This window comes from Ailuropoda melanoleuca, chromosome 4 (assembly GCF_002007445.2).
Source record: "Ailuropoda melanoleuca isolate Jingjing chromosome 4, ASM200744v2, whole genome shotgun sequence".
Taxonomy (NCBI): Eukaryota; Metazoa; Chordata; class Mammalia; order Carnivora; family Ursidae; genus Ailuropoda; species Ailuropoda melanoleuca.
In genome coordinates this window covers 137,105,804-137,127,766 of record NC_048221.1, presented here as the reverse complement: position 1 = coordinate 137,127,766, position 21,963 = coordinate 137,105,804, and the positions used below count along the sequence as shown (strand labels likewise).

The following is a 21,963-nucleotide window of genomic DNA, read 5'->3' as shown; positions in this document are numbered from 1 at the left end:
CACTGAAGTTTGCACGTTTTCACAAGAGGAGCCAGCTGTGTAACCAGCACCCAGAAGCGCCATCAGATTCTTTCTAATCATCACCCCACGAAGCGTCGCCCGCCTGGATTTCCATCACACGTGTTCATTTTGCCTGCTTTTATTCTTGCTGTAAATGGAATCCTACAGCATGCAGTATTTCGGGTCCGGCCGCTTCCCTCGGTCCTCCATTCGGAGATGCCTCCGTGTTGTGTCGCGAGGTTGATTCTGATGGCGTGTGGTCTTCGCTGTGTGAACACACCATAGTTCATTAACCGGTCTGTTGCAGATGGACTTGGGGACTTCCAGTGGGAACCATTACAAATCATGTCTCTTGGTGGACACGTGCCAGTCTTGCTCTTGGAAATAGAGTGAGAAGTTGAGGTCCTAGTGTATGGGGGGGGGTGTGCTCATCTTCGGGAAATGCACTAAACGGGTTTCCAGAGCGGTCGGAAATAGCCTCCTTTGGTTTTGTGACAAGATCACAAACCCCTGGTGATGGCAATGGCCACGGGGGCTGCCACCGCACAGTGGGTGCACGTGCTGGAAGTCGGGGATGCCGTTGGCCACCACGCGGTGGCCCAGGTGACCAGGGGGCTGGTGCTGGGCCACACGCATGGCTGTGCCGGGCTCAGGGTTTCCTTAATTGTCCCACAGTGTGTCCTTTCCAGTCCTGCTCCCCTCTGTGAGACTGGCGGCCTGCGTGGTCTCAGCTCTGTAGGGCCTGCGCCCCCCTCGGTTCTTGAACTGAGCAGTGGAGGAAAATGCCTCTCCCAAGTGGCTGTTGGGCGAAACGTCCGCGTGGAAGTATCCTGGGAGCATCTGCCCTCATACCTGGGGACCGTGGCGGAATTAGTCATGCCTGAAACTGCAGTCACCCCAGACATAGTCATAATCCAAAACCCATCCATCTGGACTCAGACCCCACTCTATTTTCCTCCCTCGGGGACTTTGCTCTCTAATTAAGTTAGATTTCAGGATATATTAAAATAATTTGTCAGCTCTTGAGCACATATCCGCCCCTGGTGGGAGCCAGCAGGAGAGGCCGTGCGGTTTTCCGCAGATCCCAGGCGGGGCGGGAAGTCTGTCTGGGTGTGAGGAGGCATCAGGCACAGAAGGAAGACGCTTTTCTAGCTGTTTTCCTCAGGACTGGCGTGCAAGGACAGTGGGCACTGAGTCCTCCATGCCTGGGTCCAGGAACTGGGCCCAGAAAGGCCCCCAGAACTGTAATCCTTAGGTGGCACCCACAGTGCCCCGGGATGGGTAGGGGGGCTGCCTGGGCCATTTTAGGAGCTGAGCTGAGTGTTCATGGCACATCCCTCCCTGAACGTGTGTCCTGAGGGATGCCCCCCACTCCCTGCGGTGGATTGGATCACACCCTTGACTGCAGAGAGATCCTGTGAGCTTGTGGGTGTGGGCCCACCCCGGACATCTGGCACACACCTGAGCATACCCCGCTGGCCGTGGGCCCCTCAGATGTAGGGCCATTGTCCCTGCACCTAACACGCATGCTGGGCACGCACGCGGCACGTGTGTGGAGTGAATACTGTGTCGGGGGGGTCTCCGAGGCAGGTCTGTGGCTCAGCACGTTGCTAGGGGCCATGTCCCCAGATGAGGCCGCCAGGCTCTGGTGGGAAGCGAGGGTGCCGGGAACTCGAGCGCCAGCCCTGGGAAGCCGAGTTTGCCTCCCTGTTCCTGTGAGACTGCTCTTTGCCCTTCTGTCCAAACACCTTGACTTAGAGCCCCCTTTTGTTTCCAACAGCTTTGTTGAGACGTAACTCACATGCCATATAATTCACCCATTTAAAGTACGCAATGCACAAATAAATAAAATCTTTAAAATAAATAAGTGAAATAAAATAAAGTGCACAACGTAGCGGGTTTTAGTACATTTACACATACATCAACCCTCCCTACAGTCAATTTTAGGATATTTCCATCACCCTGGAAGGAAACCCCATACCCTTTAGCTGTCACCTTCTATCTCTCCATCCCCCAGCCCTAAAAAACCATGAATCTTCTTACTGTCTCTATAGCTTCCTTATTCTGTCATCCTTCTGTGTCTGGTTTCTTCATTTAGTGTAATCTTTTCAAGGTTCATCTATGTTGTAATGTGTCAATACTTCATTTCTTTTTATGGCTGAATAATATTCCACCTTATGAATATACCACATTTTGTTCTCATTCATCTGTTGATGGATATTTGGGTTGTTTCCACCTTTTGGTTATTATGGACAATGCTGCTGTGAACATTGTGCATGAGTCTTTGTATGGCCGTGTGTTTTCATATCTCTGGATAAATACCCAGGAGCCGAGTTTCTGGGTTACATGGTAACTATACGTTTAATCATTTGAGGAACTGCCAGACTGTTTTCCAAAGCAGCTACACCACCGAATTCCCAACAGCAATGTATGAGGGTTCTGATTTTTCCAAATTCTTGTCAACACTTGTATTGATCTGACTTTTTGATTCTAGAAATCTTAGTGGGTGTGAAGTGGTATCTCATTGTGCTTTTCATTTGTGTCTCTCTAATAACTAATGATGTTGAGCATCTTGCCTTGTGTTCTATTGGCCTTTGTATGTCTTCTTAGAGGAATGTCTGTTCACATCCTTTGCCCAGACTTTAATTGGGTGATAAGTCTTTCTATTGAATTGTAAGAGTTCTTCACATATTCTAGATACAAGTCCTTTATCAGTTATGTGATTTGCAAATATTTTCACCCTAAAATTTTATGGGCTGTCTTTTCATTTTCTTGTCTTTGTCCTCTTGTCTTTGTCCAAGTCTTACATTTTGATGAATTCTAATTTATTAATCTTATCTTATTACTTGGGCTTTTGGTGTCATATCTAAGAATCCTTTGCCAAATCCAAGATTGTCTATGTTTTTTTCTAAGAGTTTTATAGTTTTAGCTCTTACATTTAGTTCTCTGATCCATTTGAGTTAATTTTTCTATATGATGCGAAGTGAAGGTCCAGCGTCATTCTTTTGCATTTGGCTATGCAGTCATCCCAGCACCATTTGTTAAGAAGATATTCTTTCCCTATCGGCTAGTCTTGGCACACTTGTTCAAAATCAGTTGACCAAAGATATGTGGGTTTATTTATGGATTCTCAGTTCTGTTTCATTGATCTATATGTCTGTCCTTGGGCCAATACCATACTGTCTTTATTATTGCTTTGTATTAAGTTTTGAAATTGAGAGGTGTGAGTCCTGTGTTGTTCTCCCTCTTCAGGATTGTTCTGGCTATCCTGGGGCCTTTGCAATTCCATATGAAATTTAGAATCAGCTTGTAAATTTCTGCAAAGAAGTAAGCTGGGATTCTGATAGGGGAATGTATTGAATCTAGATGAGTTTGGGGAGTTTTGCCATCTTAATAACATTAAGTCTTCTGATTCCTTTTTTTTTTTTTAAAGATTTTATTTATTTATTCAACAGAGATAGAGACAGCCAGCGAGAGAGGGAACACAAGCAGGGGGAGCGGGAGAGGAAGAAGCAGGCCCACAGCAGAGGAGCCCGATGTGGGGCTCGATCCCATAACGCCGGGATCACACCCTGAGCTGAAGGCAGACGCTTAACCGCTGTGCCACCCGGGCGCCCCTAAGTCTTCTGATTCCTGAACATAGGATATTTCCCCCAATTGATCTTCTCTTTTTTTTCCAACAATATTTTCTAGCTTTCAAAGTACAAGTTTTGCACTTCTTTTGTTAAATTCATTCCTTATTCTATTCTTTTTGATGCCATTGCTAATGGAATTGTTTTCTCGATTTCATTTTTGGATTTTTCACTGCAAATATATAGAAATAAATTGACCTTTGTATATTGATCTTATGTCCAGCAACCTTGCTGAACTGTTAGGGTTTTGGGTTTTTTTTAGTGGAATCTTTAGGATTTTCTATATATAAGATAATGTCATCTGCAAATAGAGTTCGTTTTACTTCTTTTCTAATCCTCTACTTTTTCTTGCCTTATTGGCCTGGTTAGAACGTCTAGTATACTGTTGAATAGAAGTGTTGAGAGCAGGCGTCCTTGTCTTATTCCTGATCTGGGGTAGAAAGTATCTAGTCTTTCACCATTAAGTATGATGTTAGCTGTGAGTTTTTGACAGATACTCTTTGTCAGGTCAAAGAAGTTCCCTTCTAGTCCTAGATTATTTAATGTTTTTATTATGAAAGTGTTGGATTTTATCAAGTACTTTTTCTGTATCAATTGAGATAAGCATGTGATTTTTGCTTTTTATTTTTATTGATATGATGTACTGCATGAATGGATTTTCAGATGGTAAACCAACCTCGCATTCCTGAGATAAATCCCACTTGGTCATGGTGTATAATTCTTTCTATTCTTTATGATGCTGGATTTGGTATGCTAATATTTTGTTGATTTTTTTTTGCTTGCTTGTTTTTGCATCCATGTCCATTAGGGACACTGTACTAGGGAAGTCTGTCTGGTTTTGATACCGGGGTAGTACTGGTCTCATAGGACAAGTTGGGAAGTGTTCCCTCCTCTATTATTTTTTTGGAAGAATGTATGAAAATTGGTATTGATTCTTTAGATGTTTGTAGAATTTAGCAGTGAAGCCATCTGGGTCTGGGCTTTTTGTGTGTGTGAGTAATATTTTGCTTACTAATTCGATCTGTTGCCTTGTTATAGGCATTTCAGATTGTCTCCTTCTTTATTTCAGATTGTCTATTTTTCTTGAGTAAGGTTTGGTAGTTTGTGTCTTTCAACTGACTTAGATTCTTATAAGCATGTTCTTTCTGCTCTTTCAGTCATTGTTGACATTTACTGAGTTCTTCCTATGTGCCAAGCACCTTTTTGTGCATTAGCTCAATTTTTACAACAGTTAGATGAACTAGGTAGGGCGATTATCATCTCCATTTTACATACCTAGAAACTGAGGCAGAGAGAAGTTAAACAATGGGTCAGGACCACACAGCCAGGCAATAGTAGAGCTAGGATTTGAGCCCAGGCAGTCTGGCCACACAGCCGTCTCTGCTGTCCTTCTCCCTGCCCTTCTGAGGCCCTGCTTTGTGCTAGGAGCTGGGAGTACAAGAAATAGGTCAGACCTGGTCATTGCCCAGGTCACTCCCCAGACACCCCAAACCTAAGAGAAGGAGGTATCTTATGTCTAACATGAGCAGGGGCTGGGGAAGTTGGGATGTCAGGAAGGACCCCATGGAGCAAGTGATGTGCAAAGCCAGCTTTGAAGGAGGGTCCTGGGCAGGGGTGCATGTGGCTGAATTGTAAGTGAGCCCCCCCTCCAGGGCTTTTGTCATCCATGTCTCATCTCTCCCGAGTGCTCGGCAGAAGAGCATAGGGTGCTGATGCCCTCTCCCCGCCGGCAGGAGTTTGGAGCAGTGGGATTGCGCCCCGTATGTCTGCTTGGATCACCCAGGCCTCTGCAGTTAGCTCTTCTGGAGAGGAAGAGGCAGACCATTTGCAAGACAATTGCTAGACAGAAATCAGGAGCCACCAGACATAACTCAACATGATTATTTCTGCATAATGACTTCGGCTACTTGATTCAGTCTTGAGCAATGACGGTAATCTTTATCTGTCACAGGAAAGCTGGTGGCTGGGGAGCCCCTGTGGCTCAGCGATAGAGCCAGGAGGAAATTTGCAGTTTGAGTTAATGGAGTGTTCCCAAGGAGCTGGGGAGCAGAGCCTTCAAGGCCTCTGGAATGATGGGCCCTCCTTCGGCTAGGAAGCCTAATGGCAGAGCCGAACCAGTCTTGGAGGGGATGCAGCCCACGGGCTTTGTCACAGATGGGGAAACAGAATGGCAGAGATGACAGGGCGTGCCCAAGTCACAGGGCCACTTGCAGCAGAGACACACCCAGAAACAGAGCTTCTCCTCCTCACTTTCCTGCCACCCAGTGCTTTCCCCGTACGGCTGGTGTGTCCGTGAGACAGGAGGAGCTGTGGTAGAAGGTGTCTGCGTGGACTAGAGATGCCCTCACCTGGCGCTCAGGGCCCTGAGCGGGGCACTGAGCGTGCTGATTGTTGAGGACTGCCCCCAGGAGGCTGGAAGTGGTAGGGCCTTTGTAGCGGACAGCCAACTGACCTTGACCCAAGCTCGGTCCAGCGGCATGAGTCATGCAGTGTGGCAGCGGACTTGTGTCCTGCAGGATGGTCTTGCTGAGAGGGCTGAGGGTTGGGGGAGCACCTGCTCTGGCTCCGAGCCCCCCTGACCCAAGGGGGTGCTTGCTCACCGCATTCCCACAGTCTCCCAGAAGCTCCTGTAATTAATGGCAGGAGCAGGCATAGGCTTAGGAATCTGCATTTTTGGCATCCCACTTGGCCACGTCTGACCATGGCAAGTGTCCCCAAGTATGTTTGCTCCTCTGTCAACTGGGGGTTAGAATGGGCTCTCCCTGCCAGGACCATTAAAAGGGTAGGATGATAAAATTATGACCAGACACAAGGCTTCTAGCACATTCTGCTGCTAGCTCTGTTATTGGGTTTGCAAAGATGACCTTGAGGAGGGCCCTTGACCCTATCTGGGCCTGATTTCCCTGAGGGTCAAAGCAGGGCTTATGGAGCCACAAGATGGCTTAGCTAATAAGATCACAGACTTGAAAGTGCCTTTAAAAGATATGGGACAAGGAGAGCACAGAGGACTTTGAGGGCAGGAAAACTTCGCTGTGTGATACTGTCATGGTGAATATACGTCATCACACAGTGGTCCAGTCGCACGGAAGATACATCTCCAAGAGTGAACCTTAGTGCGAACGGTGGATTTGGGGTCGTCCTGTGTGTCCATGTTGGTTCATCAACTGTAATAGACGTGCCACTGTCTGTAGTGGGCGTGTTGATCACGGGGAAGGCGGCTCAAGTTTGCTGTGAACATTAAACTGCTCTAAAAATAAGGTCTACTTAAAAAATATATATATATTATATAATGAAATAAAATATATACATAAAATATTTTGAATATCCATATATACATATATACGTGTGTCTATACATACGTGTGTGTGTGTATGTGTGTGGGTATGTGTGTGTATATGTGTGTATGGTGCTGTCTAAAAGCTCAGTGACCTTCCAGTGGGAATTCCTGGTGGGAAGATGTATGGCTTTTCTACTCGAGGTCTTAGATCCCAGCAGTGAGTTTAAATAACGTAATTGGCTTAAAGTTCCATATTGCTGAAACACGATAGAATTTTAACTCTGAGCCAAGTGCACTCTGCTTCCGGTAATGTCCCTGTGGTGCCTTTAGGGGCCTTCATTTGTCAAACGTGGATTACTTATCGAGTGCCAGTTGCATACCAGCCGCGCAGAAGCAGAGACAGTGCCTCCCCGCCCTCCTGGAGCTCAGAGTCAATTGGAGGAGACGCAGCCCCTCCTTTTGCGGGAGCAAAGGCACGAGTGGAGCCCTGCCGGCACCTGCACTGTCCAGGGGCTGTATTTTCTGGGGTGAATGAGCTCCTTGGCTCCCATCCTCAGGACCACTCCCGTGAGTGCATATAAACCGTGATCGTTGCAGGAGATAACCATGTATTATGGGCAAATAGCTGGGACATGTGTTTTGATTAGGAAGAAAAATGGGGTCTCAGGTGAAGAGACGCGTGACAGGGGACTGGGGGTTGAGAAGGAGCCAGCCAGAGGGGAAAGCAGGTAATCCGAGGTGTGAGAACCCAGGACGGTCTGGCCTCCATTCTGGCTCTGCCACTTGGAAGACATGTGCCCTTGAGCGAGTAGTTAGCTTCTCTGAGCCTCCGTTTCCCCACCTGGAAACCGGGGTTAATCATGATGCCTACCTCACAGGGCTGTCGGGAGGATTGAACTGGGTAGTGCACATAAATGCACAGCAAGCTCTCGGCACGGCACCGGCGGCATAGGGATGGTAACCACGAGAACGTTGTGATTACACACCACGTACAGGGCGCAGCCCGTTCACAGAAAGGGGTGAAAGAGGAAATCAGCCATCCGTTAGCCATGCAGGCAGGGTGTATGGAATGTGCCAGAAGCTGATGGTGTGATGGTTGCAGGTGGGGTGGGAGAGTGGTTCGGGGCACCCAGGATGCCCATGGCGTGTGGGCTTCTCATAGTGACCGTGTGACTCTGTGAGCCATTGGCTTGAGGTCGGTGATGCCTTCTGACCGTTTCTGTGTGCAGCGGTGGGAGCTGGGCGGGGGGCACCCCTGTGAGCCCGCCCTGTGCCAGGTCACGGGTACATGACCCCGGGCCCTTACAGTGACCCTGTGGGTCAGAGCGTTAGGACAGGCCACAGTGACCCAGTGATGCTGCCACCGGCCAGGCCCTGGGTGAGCGGACTGCAGAGGCCGTAGGCCACCGGCCAGGCCTGGCTTTTGCTCCAGTGTGTGACAGCTGGTGCCCTCACCAAGGGGGGGCCAGGGTCCCCCGGGAGAACTCTCCCATCAGTACTGCGGCAGGCTTTCCTCCCTCCCAGGGCAGGACGTACATAGGCTTGTGGCCCCTGCCCTCGACGGCTGGGCTGGGCCCAGGAGCCAGGGCGTTCCTGTACTCAGTGGGGGCTCGCAAAAGCTGTAGTCCCCCTGAGAGGCACACAGAAGCAACCAGAAAGGCAGTGGGCTCTGGGCCGGGGGTGTATGCACTCTAAGTGACCTGTTGTTCCTTTCTCCCAGGGCATGGTCTAGCAGCCCAGACAAGGACGTGGAACCTGCCCCCAGAGCTTCTGGTCCCAACTGTCTCCTCCTCGACTTGGCCTTGGGTAAGTCACTTTGGGAGGCCAGAAGGGTCCGGAAACAGGGGAGGACCCATGGGTGGGGTGGGGTGGGGGTTCTGCCACTCTGTGGGGTCTGCCTGTGACTGGTGTGTGAGGATTTCACCCAGCTCAGTGGGAAGAGACCGGGAGTCGGGGGACAGGCTGCCCAGCACACCCATGAGGTGGTCGGGAAACTGAGACTCTGGGATGCAAGGAACCCACCCAGGTCCTGTGATCATCTCGGTTCTCTCCTGAAGCTGGCCAGGTCTTTCTGGTAGGTCATTTGACCTGGGGTGCTTTGATTTAGGAATTAGAGCATTCTTGAAAGCTTCTATCTCCCAGGCCCTGCCCACCTCCCACCCCCACAGAGGGGAAAGAGCTGCCTTTCCAGGGCCCCAGGGCTGAGCCTCCCCACCCCCACCTCCCTTCTACCCCAGGACTTGCTGGGGCCTCTGAAAGCTTGGGTTCAAATATCCCCTTCTCTGGCCCCACCCCTGTCCTCCCAGAATTTTCTCTGGCCTCTCAGGACTTCTCCCAGCCTCTCCACTTTGCTGCCCTTCCTGCCTCCCCAAGAGACTGACCACCCTTTCTCACTCACACAACCCCATGCCCCTCCTGCCCTCCAGCATGGCAAGGCCTTAACCAGGTCTGGCCCCCAAACCTGGAGCCCAGCAGCTCTCCTCTCAGACAAGGGGTCAAAAAGAGTAATTAACATGACCTACAAGCCCTTGGTCTGTTGGAATCCATCATGCTCCTGGCCCCGTCTCAAACCACGGCCTACTTTCGGTTCGAGGGAAGCTCTAGTGACAGCAAAGGGCCTGTAATGTTTGAATATGCCATCCAGCCCCCAGGCCTTTGCTCATGGGCTCCCTCTGCTTAGAGCACCGTCCCCTTTCCTAGTCTGGCCCACTCCTGTCCAGCCCATACAGCTGAGCTCAGGGATGTCATCCTCTCTCAAAGCCTTCCTGACCCCGGGGCTGAGCCCATTGCCTGTCCTCTGTCCTCTAGACACACTCTGTAGGGCTCCCTTGCTACCAGATGGCTCCCCTACCAGGAGGTGCTGGCTGTGCACTGAACAAGCCCCCCTGGGGGACCCAGGACCCGGCCGCCTCTGCTGTGCTGTCTGTCGCCCCTGCTGAGCTCAGGGTTCGGTTCTGTTCCCAAGTAAGGAAGCAGGTGGTGAGTGGGAGAAAGGCCTCTGCCCTTGGTTCGTGCACTCCGGGTCCCACTGGGCCCACTTCACAGCCTCCCCGCCTCGTTGTAAGAAGGTCAGTCACACCTCCCTTTTGGGGTGGTTGCAAGAGTGGAGGTGTGGGGAAGCCTCAGCTGCCCTACAGCCCTTCTTCCCCTTCCTCCTCCTGCCCGGCTTCTGGTAATTATTGCAGTGACTGTCATTAGTCATCGGCCCTGCCCTGCTCTGTCCAGCCCACCCCAGTACTGTGAGCCCCAGTTGAGGCCAGGGGTGTGGGGGTCTGTGGCCAACCACCAACCGGCGGGACGAGGCTGCATCAGGGAGGTGCCGCTGGGGGCTCGGCCCTGCGGGGCCAGGCCCAACCCAGGAGAACCCACCTCAGAGCCCTTGCAGAAAGTCTGGACTTTTCTAGCCCCTCCAAGCATGTAATCCTCACCTTCCCACCCAGAAGGAATCACCTTTAAGGTTCAGCTATGAGGCTAAGATTTGCACCCAAAACCTAGTGAAGCATCACCACCTTCATTTCCACCTTAATAAACCACCTTAAGATAGCTGGGTGCCCAGCACCAGAGCCCTGAGGGGGTCTGACGGGTCTGAGAGGCCTGAGGGGGCTGCAAGGCAGGGAGGGCAGAGGCCAAGCTGCTGCTTCCACGTGAGTCCCCCCAGCAGGTGGGTCAGCAGATGGGTTAAACCAACAGACTCCCAGCAGCCCCCAGATAACACGGCACGCCTCCCTGCTGCCTGTCCCCCCAAGGAAGCCTGCATCCCTCTGGTGGGGGGGACCCCCAGCTCTTGTTTGGATGTCCTTCCTTCTCTGATTTGTCCTCTTCACCTTTGTGAACAGGCTGCCAGGGGTTGCCTGTGCCTCAGGGGATAGGTGAGCATGGAAGGTGGGCTTTCACTCGTTTGAGCTCCTTCCCCAGCCCTATGGGAGCTGGGAAATGGGAGGAAACGGGGCTCTGTGTTACCCGGACCTTGTCTGCGTGCAGGCACGCCTCAGAGACACTGAGGGTTCCATGCCAGACCATAGCCATACGGCGAATATCCCAGTAAAGTGAGTTTCCCAGTGTGTATAAAAGTTATGTTTATACGATACTGTAGTCTATTAAATGGGAAATAGCATTATGTCTAAAAAAAATGTATGTACTTTCATTTAAAAACACATCATTGCTAAGAAATGCTAATTGTCATCTGAGCTTTTAGCGAGCCGTCATCACTGATCAGAGAATCACCGTAACAGATATAATCATAATGAAGTCGGTTGAAATATTGCAAGAATTACCAAAACGTGACACGGAGACACGAAGTGAGCAAATGCTCTTGGGCAATGCCACCGATAGACTTACTTGATGCAGGGTTGCCACAAACCTTCAGTTTGTAAAACATGCATTATCTGTGGGACACCTGGGTGGCTCAGTCAGTTAAGCATCTGTCTTCGGCTCACGTCATGATCCCGGGGTCCTGGGATTGAGCCCCGTGTCGGGCTCCCTGCTCTGTGGGGGTCTGGTTCTCCCTCTCCCTCTGCCCCCCTGCTTGTGCCCTTTCTCTCTCATTCTCTGACAAATAAATAAATAGAATCTTTAGGAAAAAATGCATTGTCCACAAGGTGCAAGAAAGCAAAGCACAATAAAACCGAGGTTTACTGTACACGCATCCCATCTAGAGGCGCGGGGTTTGGCACAGGTGCGGGGATTGGGGTTGGGGGAGGCTCCTGGCCAGGTCAGGTCGTGCTGAGGCTGGTAGCTGGATGTCAGGATGCTGGAGCAGGTGCAGGGGCCCAAAGGAGGTCAAGGAATGTCCCTTCGCAGCCCAGGGTTCCAGTGCCCACGGCAAATGCCTGCTCACCGCCCCCCACCACGACCACCAAGAGATGAGGACCTCTGGAAGTCAGCTGGTACTCTGGCACATCACTATCCTTAGCTGTGGATGACATAGGTCAGGTGATGGCAAGTGGGAGGCCCCCTTCTCTTTGCTCCCAGTGTGCTGAGGCCGTGGGCTCCAGCCTTCCCCCAGCAACCCTGTGCTCGTTTACTTAACGGATACCTATCGATCGCACACTCTGTGCCAGGAATCGTCTAGGCTCTGGCCTTGCAGTAGAGAACAAACCAGAATAAAGCCTGGCCCCGGGGACCTTGCATTCTGGTTGGGGGGAGAGAGACAATGAGCTCAACAAAATATAGAGAAGAAATGAGGTAGGACAGGAGGATGAAAAATGTGTGTTAGGGTTTCGGCTTGGATATAGTACTAGGGTCTGAGGAACGACCAGTGCACAGGGCTTGTGGCAGAAGTACGCCCGAGTCGTTAAGGAGCAGCAGGAAGGCTGGGGTCCCTGCATGGGGAGGCGCAGGTACAGGAATAGGTGGGCCAGGCGGGTGGGACGGGAGGGGCGGCAGGTCCCACACGGGCAGGACACCTGCCACAATAACCCGACGAGGAACATGGGTGATACGCGGTATCGCAGTGCAGCCCAGATCGCACCCTACAAGGCAGCCCCTCGGTCGTTTAAGTAGCGACCCCCTCCTCGAGAATGTCATAATTGTTGCTCACAGAGATTTGCGTAGCCACAGTTCTGCTGGACGATGTTAGGTGAACAGGGGAGTGGAGATTTGGGGTTTTGCAGAAGTGGACAGGACAGCTTGATGCCGGGCCAACCTCTCCTCTCGGTGCTGGGCTTGCAGCCGCTGAAGGGCTGCTCGTCTGCAGGTCCCAGGCCGTCCCTCAGAGAGCCGTCCGTGGGCCGTTCTGGGGTGGCTGCAAGGTAGAGACAGCTCCGGGTTCGAGGCCAGGCGCTAGGAAAGGGGAAATCCTTCTGTGTTGTAAGTTGCGGGTTATTTTTATAGTGACTGGGGATGACTTGGCAATATCACTTCCTGCGGGCGTCTCCTTCAAGCCTCCACCACAGGCAGATCCTGCATGGCAAGCACCGCGGGCAGGCTGCAGTGTGTGCACCTGCGTGTGCACATGCGCACACACACGCATGCACGCACGCGCACACACACACACTGTGGGCATGCACCGCTCAGCTGGGCATTCTCCTCTGCTGGAATCCATGGAAGGACTGTCCTGGCCCGAATCAGGACTGCCAGCCCCAGACAAGGGGATCACTGCCCTTCAGCACCCCTGAGCTTCCGCCCCAGGAAGGTTTCTGTGTTGTGTCTGGGAGATGAAAGGCAGCGATAAAAGGAAGGGTGCTTTAAGTGCCAGTCAGCCCGTGCTCCAAGCCGAAAGGGCAGGGCACAGAGGGAGCCTCCTCATCCAGCGAATGAATGAATGAATGACCAAGCCGTGACACCAAGATCTTGCTGCTTGTTGGTGCCTGGGCTGGGGCCCCCTCCCAGGTCTGCATCCACCCAGGCCCTCCCTCCCCCTCCGTGATGCAGGCCCCTCAAGGTTGGCCCGCACTGATCCTTCTCACTTCCCAAAGCCCAGGTTTCCAAGTCAGCCCAGATTTCATGTTTTCTGTCCCGTGGACCCCTCGACTCTTCTTGGATCTGTCAGCTTGTATGTGCGGGTTTGTGGCTAAGAAGTCCTCCCCGGGAACATACTTCAAAAAGGGTCAGAAAGTCTCGGATGGGAAATTCAGAGACCTGGAGTGCCAGGAAGATGGGCTCCTCGGGGCCTGGCCCAGTTCACTGTGCAAGGAAGGGCTGGGCCTGCAGGGCTGCTGGCGGTCATCAGCCTCACCTTTTCTCTCTCCCTCCCTGACTTCCTTCTCACCAAGTGCCCAGTACTGCTACTGCGGCTTTCCCGCGTTTCAGGCACGGTGCTCATTGGCTACAGGCTTACTCCCAGCTGCGCTCTGGGGGGACGGAACTCAGCTATGTCCTTGGGGAACAGGGTCTGGAAAGGAAGTGGGCCGCAGCCTGAAAGCTAGAGTCTGTCGGTTCCTCCTGGAAAACGCCGCCTTCCCTCGCTCCCCCTTATGCCTCCAGCCCTGGAGCTTGGGGCCTGGCTAGCAGAGGAGCTCCCTCGGCGTAGAGAAGAAGGAAGGAATTCATGCTTTGCCTCCCCAGCTGGACTGTAAGCGGTGTGAGAGCATCCCGTCCTTCTGTGTGTCCCCAGCACTTAGCGCGCCGTTTTTCACTCAGTACGAGCTCAGTTAATGTGTGTGGACCGACCCTGTCTGTGTGTATTTGCACATCAGCTTCCGCTCTCCCTGCAGAATCTATGGCTTCTGGTATTGTGATTTAAAGAGTGAAAATGGCAAAGGGCGGCTTTTATGAGCTGTCTGCATTCCTGATTATAAACACTCTCCCTAATAACGAGTTAAGACCGCGGCTGCTGTGGTCACCGAGGGCAGCTGGCACCTCCCCGTTCGCGCGCCTGGTGTTTTAGCCGGGCTGATGCCGTTTTTGTTGAGAATGACTTACTGTTTTTATTTCTTCCCAAAGACATTAAACATGAATCAAATAGCATATGAGATGATTCACTGGAAGTTTCCTTCCAAGTTTAAAAAGAAAAAAAAAAAAAACAAAAAAAATTTCTGGATTAGGGAGCTGGACTGTGAGCAAGCTCTCAAACCGGCCTTTGGCGGTGGCCGGGACCCCGGGAGCTCTGCCGTGGGCAGCACCTTGTGGAGTGGACTTTCCTGGGGACAGAACCACTTGTCGGCGCCCACAAAACCCCAGGGGGTCGTGCGTGTCCGGAAAACATCTTTGAAATCTGGTATCTGTAATCACATTTCTTACAGACATTTTCTATCCGAGGTATCTTAGAATGTGGCCAGACCTCATTCATTTGGGGCACGTGAATTCGAAGTGTGGAAACGGTTCATTTGGGGCCCCTGAGTTGTGAATTGAGGTGTCACTCGAGCAGGAGCCTGGCAGAAATTTAGCTTTCCACCATCTACTGGGACAAGAGCTAAGCGAATGGATCTGCAAATGGATCCTGGGGCGGGGCGCCTGGGTGGCTCAGTGGGTGAAGCCACTGCCTTTGGTTCAGGTCTTGATCCCAGAGTCCTGGGATCCAGCCCCGTGTCGGGCTCCCTGCTCAGCGGGGGGGTCTGCTTCTCCCTCTGCCCTCCCACCCCTGCTCGTGCTCTCTTCCTCTCTCTCAGATAAATAAATAAATAAAATCTTTTAAAAAGGGGGGGAAAAGATCCTAGGGAGAGGAACATACATTCCAGCCAGGTGCCATAGAAGCCTCCAAGGGGTTCATTCATGCCCCCGGGGCCAGTGGTCCAAAGTTATAATTCACAGGTAAGGAAAGCAGCCCTTTGAGGCACAGGACTTCCTGTTCTGAGGTTGGGACCAACAGCTGTGCTAATAGCACCTGACTTCTCTCCTCACTCCACATGCCCACTCATCACCTCACAGAGCTGCCAGTCCAGCCCTTACCCTTTACCTGAGAAAAAATTCAGAGGCACCTTTTTAGGTTTTTTTTTTTTTGACTCGGACTTGACACATTTGAACTACCCTTTGACTAATTAGTCTGATTTCCTAGGATTTGATGGTATTTTGTCTTCTGTCCCCAAGCTGCCCCTCCTCCTCACACCCTACATTTGTTAATCTATCCATTTGTTCCCTGTTGTCCTGTACTTGTCAGTACTGTCATATTGCTGGTCCAGGCATTGCTCATGAAGGAGCCTCAAGAGGAAACAGGCCCAGGGCTGTGCAGCAGGGGCCGGGTACTTGCTGGCGGCGTTCTCCTTGCACCCCCAGGATAAAATCCTGAGGCTAGCCCTGCCCACCCCTCAGCCGTGTGCCCCAAGCCAGCATTTCTGCGGCCTCACCGTGCTATTTCACGCTCTTACCCACACCTCTGCAAATACTGGGACTCCTCCTCGAATCCCACTCTCAAGCCTTCTCCGCTGGGGGAATGTCCCCGTCCGCCCCAGCAGAGGCACCCGTGTGCGCTTCCTCATGTCGGGCCCACAGCGGCTCCCTTTTTACAGCCTCAGGTTCTGGTGCGTAAGGAATTTGTGCAAGTTTAGTGAGGGTCAAGATAGCCGTGGAATGAATGAATAGTAAACGTGGCCATGCTATTTTCTCTAAGACAAGAACATTCCCGGGGTGAAATCCTAGCCATCCCACACACTGATGTGTTGGAAGGGTCTTTGTCCTGGCAGCACCCCCCACCCCTGCTCAGCCAGGCCTGGTTTCTCTTCCACTGGGCGCCAGGGAACAGACGGACGCACTGGGACAGTCGGTGGGGGTGGGGTTAGCACACCAGTGAGGAGGGCGGGGCTGCTGTGTGTGCTGTGGTAGGGTATGGGGGGTGTGCGTGTGCGCGCGAGTGCGTGCACCCTGTCCTGCACAGATCCGAGCAGCCCAGCCTCCTCGGAATGCTGGGGGTCGCTCTGTGCAGATTCTAGACCTTTCCTTCAGTATCTGTCTTTTGGGGGATTTGTCCTGTGCTCCTATGTGTACTTGCTTAAATGGACCTGGACCAGGTAGAAGCCCCAGATTCCCCCAGAGACATCTCGCCCTTAGAGAAGAGCCCATCTGCTCCCTGAGGGGCTCCCCCTCCTTTCTGCCCACTGGGGGGGTGGTCACAGTGCCCCGTGGCCAGCAGGTGCCGGCAGTGCCCACGGAGCCGCAGGTGGCTTTGCCAGACTTGCACGTCAGACGGTGCGGGCTGGCTGAGGCTCTGCTCCGCCACCAGAAGACTGTCCTTTTCTTCTGTCCTTTTTTCTCATTTTCTCTGAAGAACAGGAGTTAGAATTTCACTGACTCTGACCCACACAGGATGTGTCTGGGCTGCCGGGATCCCAGGTTTTCATGCTCTGTGCTGGGCATGCGGGTGAGAAGTGTCTGCAAAAGTGCAGGCAGCCCACAAGCTCTAGCTGGCCTCAGCCTCCAGCCTCAGCTTCAGCCTCCGGGCTCAGCCTCAGGCTCCAGCCTCAGCCTCAGCCTCCAGCCTCAGCCCCAGCCTCAGCCTTCAGCCTCCAGCCTCGGCTCCAGCCTCAGCCTCCAGCCTGGCTCTGTTCGATACTGCAATTAAGCCCATTAAGTGCATCACACATTTCTTGTATCCTAAAAGGTGTGATGTTATAAATTCATCAGTCCTTTTATGCCCTTCATTTCCCTTTATCCTCACGGCTATGCGGTCACATCAGCAGGCTCAGACTGTTATTCCCATTTACAGTTGGGGAAACTGAGGCCCAGAGAAGTTATGAGACAGCCAAGACTGTAAGGCGAGACAGGGGAACCTGGGAAGAGCCCGGGCTGGCCATTTTCTGCGCACCTGCTACCCCGTGTGACCCCTTCCGTGCACAGCCGCCACTGAGCGGGCGTTCTGGTCCCACGACAGCGGAGCGAGCGGACGCTGATCTGAGACACTGAGCCTGGGAACCACTGCACCCAGGGCCTGGCTCGGTACGCCCTCCGCCTCCCAAGAGGTGGCCCACTGGCCAGGATGGGCTTCCCTCCTGCAGGGGGGAGAGGGGGGCTGGAAGGACTGGGGTTCACATCCTGGCCAGGAGCGTCAGCACGGAATCAGGGACTCACTCCATCATATGCTGTGTGGATCTGTCCCACGCAGGCTGGGCCGGTGCCGGACACGCGTAGCCTGGAGGCATTTACTCAGATGTGTGGGGGCTGGTGTCCCAAATCTCCACATGTGCTAAGCACAGCTGAGCCAGGTGGGGACCCCTCCACCAGCTCTTGCCCACAGGGCTGACTGAAGTGGGGTCAGATCTATGGGGGTGGGGGTCAGGGGGCTTCTGAAATCTCAGACTGGCTCCTGCCTTCAGTCCCCAGGGACCAGTCTAGGGGGCCTTTTACATTTCCATTGAAAGAGCAGGTAGCCCTGGTGGGCTCCGGATCCCTGCAGGGGCGATGTCGGGTGGTTCCCAGGTGTGGACCATCGAAAGTGACAGAGTCTCTGAGTCCTCGGCTGCTTGTCTTGTTCTGAGTGCTTCACGGGACTTGGGCGTTTCTGGGGATGGTGAGGGGACATTGCAAGTCTCGCCTTCTCCAGTCCCCACTTGTTTCTCTCCTGGACCCTCTCCTCTGTGTTGCATTGTTCCACAGTCATGATCACTGGGGATGTCCCAGCCTCTGTGGCCTCGGGTGGGCTCTCCCCCGGCCTCCTGGCCCCAGCACATGCTCTTTCCTTCCTCCGCCCATCTGGAGAACTCCAGGAGACTTGAAGCCTGGCTCAGACCTCACCTATCAGACCTCCCAACCATTGCTTGGGGACAGGCTAGCTCTGCTCCCCCACTCCTGGTCCCTCCCAAGTAAGCTTCGTTGTGCACATATCCCTGTGGCTCGTGGCTGTGCCTGGGGGAAGGGGACTGTAGGCACCTGGGGATGGTCTGTTGTTCACCCAGCTGTCCCCACACCTGGCACAGAGGGGAAATGGAACTCTTGGAAATGTTTGCTGGCACAAAGGAGCAAATTCAGACACTTTCAACTCCCCACTCCAGCCTGGCAGTGGTGGTCTGCCACCGGAAGCCTCAGAATCCGGAACTCACAGATGGGTGGACCTATACAGCAGTTTTGGTGTTAAGAAAAATCCCATGGTCTTGTTTTGGATCCCACCTAGAGTTCTCTTCCTCTTGTGTTAGCAGATTCCACAAAGGAGAGGATCGTTCTCCTGGGCATTGTCTCTTCCTCTCCCCTCTGGCTTTTCTCCCCAGAGGCTCATTTATGTCTATTCCACTAACCTACCTTCCTCCACTGGGCAAGCAGCTCAGAGTTCTCCTCCCTGGGAGACAAGTAGCAGTGATGTTGCTCTGGGTGAAAGATCCCAGCTGGAGGGGGCAGTGAGGACCCTGGCTGAGGACCACATAGCCGGGGGTGTGTTCATGGAGGGAGGGAGGAGATGGCACAGGTTTGGTGATTGGACCCCGGGGTCTGACAATGCCCCAGGCAGGCCCTCTGCTCTGCTATGGCTGTTCCTCTATCAGTCAATGGAGCTTTCCAAAATGCCAAGTCTGAATTACAGAATGTCCCTTCTTAGAGCTTCAGATCTGGGCAAGAGAGCACTTTACCATCCTGATCCATAATGTTCCTTCCTGGATCCCTAATACTGGAGAAGTCACAAAATGTTGGAGCAAGAGGGTCCTAGAAGAAACCCATTCACTCATTCATCCGCTCATCCATTCAGGCACTGTGTTAGGCCCTTGGAGCACACAAGCATTATTTCAGGTGGATTTACCGGGCACCCATTGTGTGCCAAGCCCTGTTCTGGGCAATGTGGGGATACAGTGGTGAACAAAAGGAGACGGAGTCTAAATGTGTCACTGAAGTGCAAGTAGTAGGGAATGCTATGACGGAGCAGGGTGAGGGACTAGGGCGTGAGGGCCGATGCTATTTGAGATGGGCTCCTTGGAGGAGGCACCCCCAAGAAGACTCCAGCAAAGACGTGAACGTTGAGGGAATGCACCTGGAGACCAGGTGGAGAAAACAGCAAATATAAAGGCCCTGAGGCTGGAACGTGCTTTGGCGTGAACGAGGTATTCTCTTTCCTCAATAAGCTCACAGTCTAATGAGGAAAAACACGAGTAAATGATGTTATAACAGCTGAGGTCATATAGAAATAGGTTAAAAATTGGTATTAAGATGCAAAAGGAAGAGTAATTGTCGGGGTCTGGGACGTGCATCTGGAATCGGCAACTTGTGAGTTGGGCTTTGGAGGTTGAATAGAAGTTTGCTGGGCAGCTAAGGCAAGTAGGCACAGGGATGAACCAGTGTTTTCAGAGGCACAAGGTGTGTGGGGAGAGCCACCCACCGTTCTTCCTGCTGTTGCATTAGTAGCTTCTGCGAGGGAAAGAACATTCTCTTGGGGGTTTCTCTCTCCTTTTCTCCACCTTTTCCCTTCTCCCAGCCTCATGTAGGGCATTTCAACCTGTGCTGAGTGGAGAGGAAGGCTTAAGACAGGGAGGGGAGTTCTATGTCTCAACCAACTCCCTCCTTCCCCTCCTTCTTTCTTTCTTTTATATTTTTAAAGCTTTTGGGGAGTCACGAGGATTTGTGCTGCTGCGGGTGCGTGCAGAAGTCAAGAGGGTTTTCAGTTGAATTTCTCAGCCAAAGGTCACTGGCCTGGAGCCCATCCAGCTGGTAAACTGGATGCAGCAGGTTTTCAGAAAGCCCTCTGAAAACAGGCTCCTGGAAGTCAGCAGGCTGAGTTTGGATCTGGGCGCGCTCTCTATCAGCTCCAGAGGGCTCTGCCAAGGACCGCCTCTTTCCCCCAGATCTCGCCAGGGGCTTCGGCTGTTTTCCCTCAGAGAACACTTTCTGCCACTCCTGACCCTCCGCCATACACCTTAAGGACCTGGGCCATCACAGCAGGTGGCCTCTGGGAAAGTTCTTGAAGCTGCTGAAAATAGAAACTTGTGGACTCATGTAAATGCCGCGATCTTTCCTTCAGGGGCACTGGGGAGGGAAACAAAGACCACCTCCCCCAGCTGGGCCTCAGTTAGCAATGGGCCTGTAAACAGGGTGCTGGTGAGCTTCAAGAGTCCCTTTTTGGTAGCCCCAGATCTGCAGTGTCCCAAGGCTGCAGGGACCCAGGGCTGAGCAGCCAGTAGAAATAGAGTATCAGCCATATTCATATGTAATTTTAACTTTCCCAGTAGCCACATTAAGAAGGCAAAAAGAAACAGATGAGATTAATGTTACCAACATGATTCATTTAACTCACGATATTGCAAACGGTGTCACTTGTCATTCCACATGTAATCAGGATAGCAAAATCATGAGATATTTTACATTATTTTTATGTATTAAGTAGTCAAAAGCCAGTGTGTATTTTACTCTTCGGGCACATGTACGAATTCAGACGGGCCACATTTTACGTGCTCAATAGCCACATGTGGCTGGTGATTGCTGAATTGGACAAATTTAGCTTAGAGACAGAAACTGAGGCTCCCGCGACGTGGAGGAGGCGTGGGGGAGGCGGGGCCGGGAAGGCGGGGTCTCCAGTCCGATCCCGTGGAGCCTGCCTGCCTGCGCCCTCTAGCGTCCGCCCAGCCGCGTTGCAGCCTGAGGCGCCTCGAGCATGCGGTTCTTGTAGGGGCTCCCCGCAATGGTCACGAACGCCTTGGGACAGGACTGGCCCTTCCTTAGAGCAGCTGCACTAGAAGCCAAGGCTGCCTGCAGCTTGCCTCTCACCTGCTTCCTTGGAGAAAAGAAGGACAAATTCTCAGCATTTGTCCATTTGTTAATGGGTCACCAAGAGAAAGAACCACTCGGGTCCTGTGCTGCATGAGGAACAGCACTAGCCACCTGTTTTCTGCTGGTCCCTTCAGCCCCGACCTTCCTGTTCAACCCCAGACAGAATAAGTGCTCATCCCAATAAAAAGCCCTCTGGTCCCTTGAAGTTCAGATTCACTGCGGATGTCCCTCCAGCCTCATCCCAAGCTTTGACCTTTCATAAGGACTTGCTTCCTCCCATCCTTCCCATCATTTTCCAAGTGTTTGTAAGTCTGCCCGGCCCAGCAGGCTCTGGAGATCTAACCTGCTGAAAGCATTTAAAAGCAGTGGCTGAAATGTCGGCCCATGCCATCAGCCGGTGTGGAACTGTGATTAATGACGCATTCGAGTACTTGGTTCCCCGGAGCCTCAGCGAGCAGTTGGTAGAACTGCACCATTAAAAAGGCTTTAAGTTGCAGGCGATACCTTTTTTGGGTTAAATACTTTCATAGGGCTCCCCAGCTACATGTTTGTGCTTTCTTTTTTTTTTTTTTTGAACAATTTAGCACATTAAGAACAATAGAGTAACCAAAAGCCAGAGAGATGGATGGATGAAAGTGCTCGCTACATTAACTGTCTCCCCATTCTTCCATTCCTGGGACTTAAAATGTGATCTTTGACACATCCAGAAGGCTGTTGCCTGTCTGATCCGAGCCCTGCTTGGTCATGAAGCTTTTCAAGCCAAGCGAGAGTGGCTGTGATCCCGAATTGATTACCCTTCCTGCTACGCCCATTCTTCACCCCATCCATCCACGGAGATGCGAGTAAGATTTTCTGGTCTGCAGGGGCACCTGGGTGGCACAGTCGTTAAGCGTCTGCCTTCGGCTCAGGGCGTGATCCCGGCGTTCTGGGATCGAGCCCCACATCAGGCTCCTCCACTATGAGCCTGCTTCTTCCTCTCCCACTCCCCCTGCTTGTGTTCCC

The 21,963-nt window shown here is 52.4% G+C and overlaps 1 protein-coding gene across 1 annotated transcript in view; it reads left to right on the top strand.

Moving 5' to 3' along the window:
- Positions 1–21,963, top strand: part of HPCAL1 (hippocalcin like 1) — a 112,500-nt gene that overhangs the window by 77,079 nt on the left and 13,458 nt on the right. Inside the window, exon 2 of the mRNA XM_002921512.4 lies at positions 8,630–8,715. The gene's annotated coding sequence lies outside the window, so the exon portion shown is untranslated. The remainder of the gene's footprint in view (positions 1–8,629; positions 8,716–21,963) is intronic.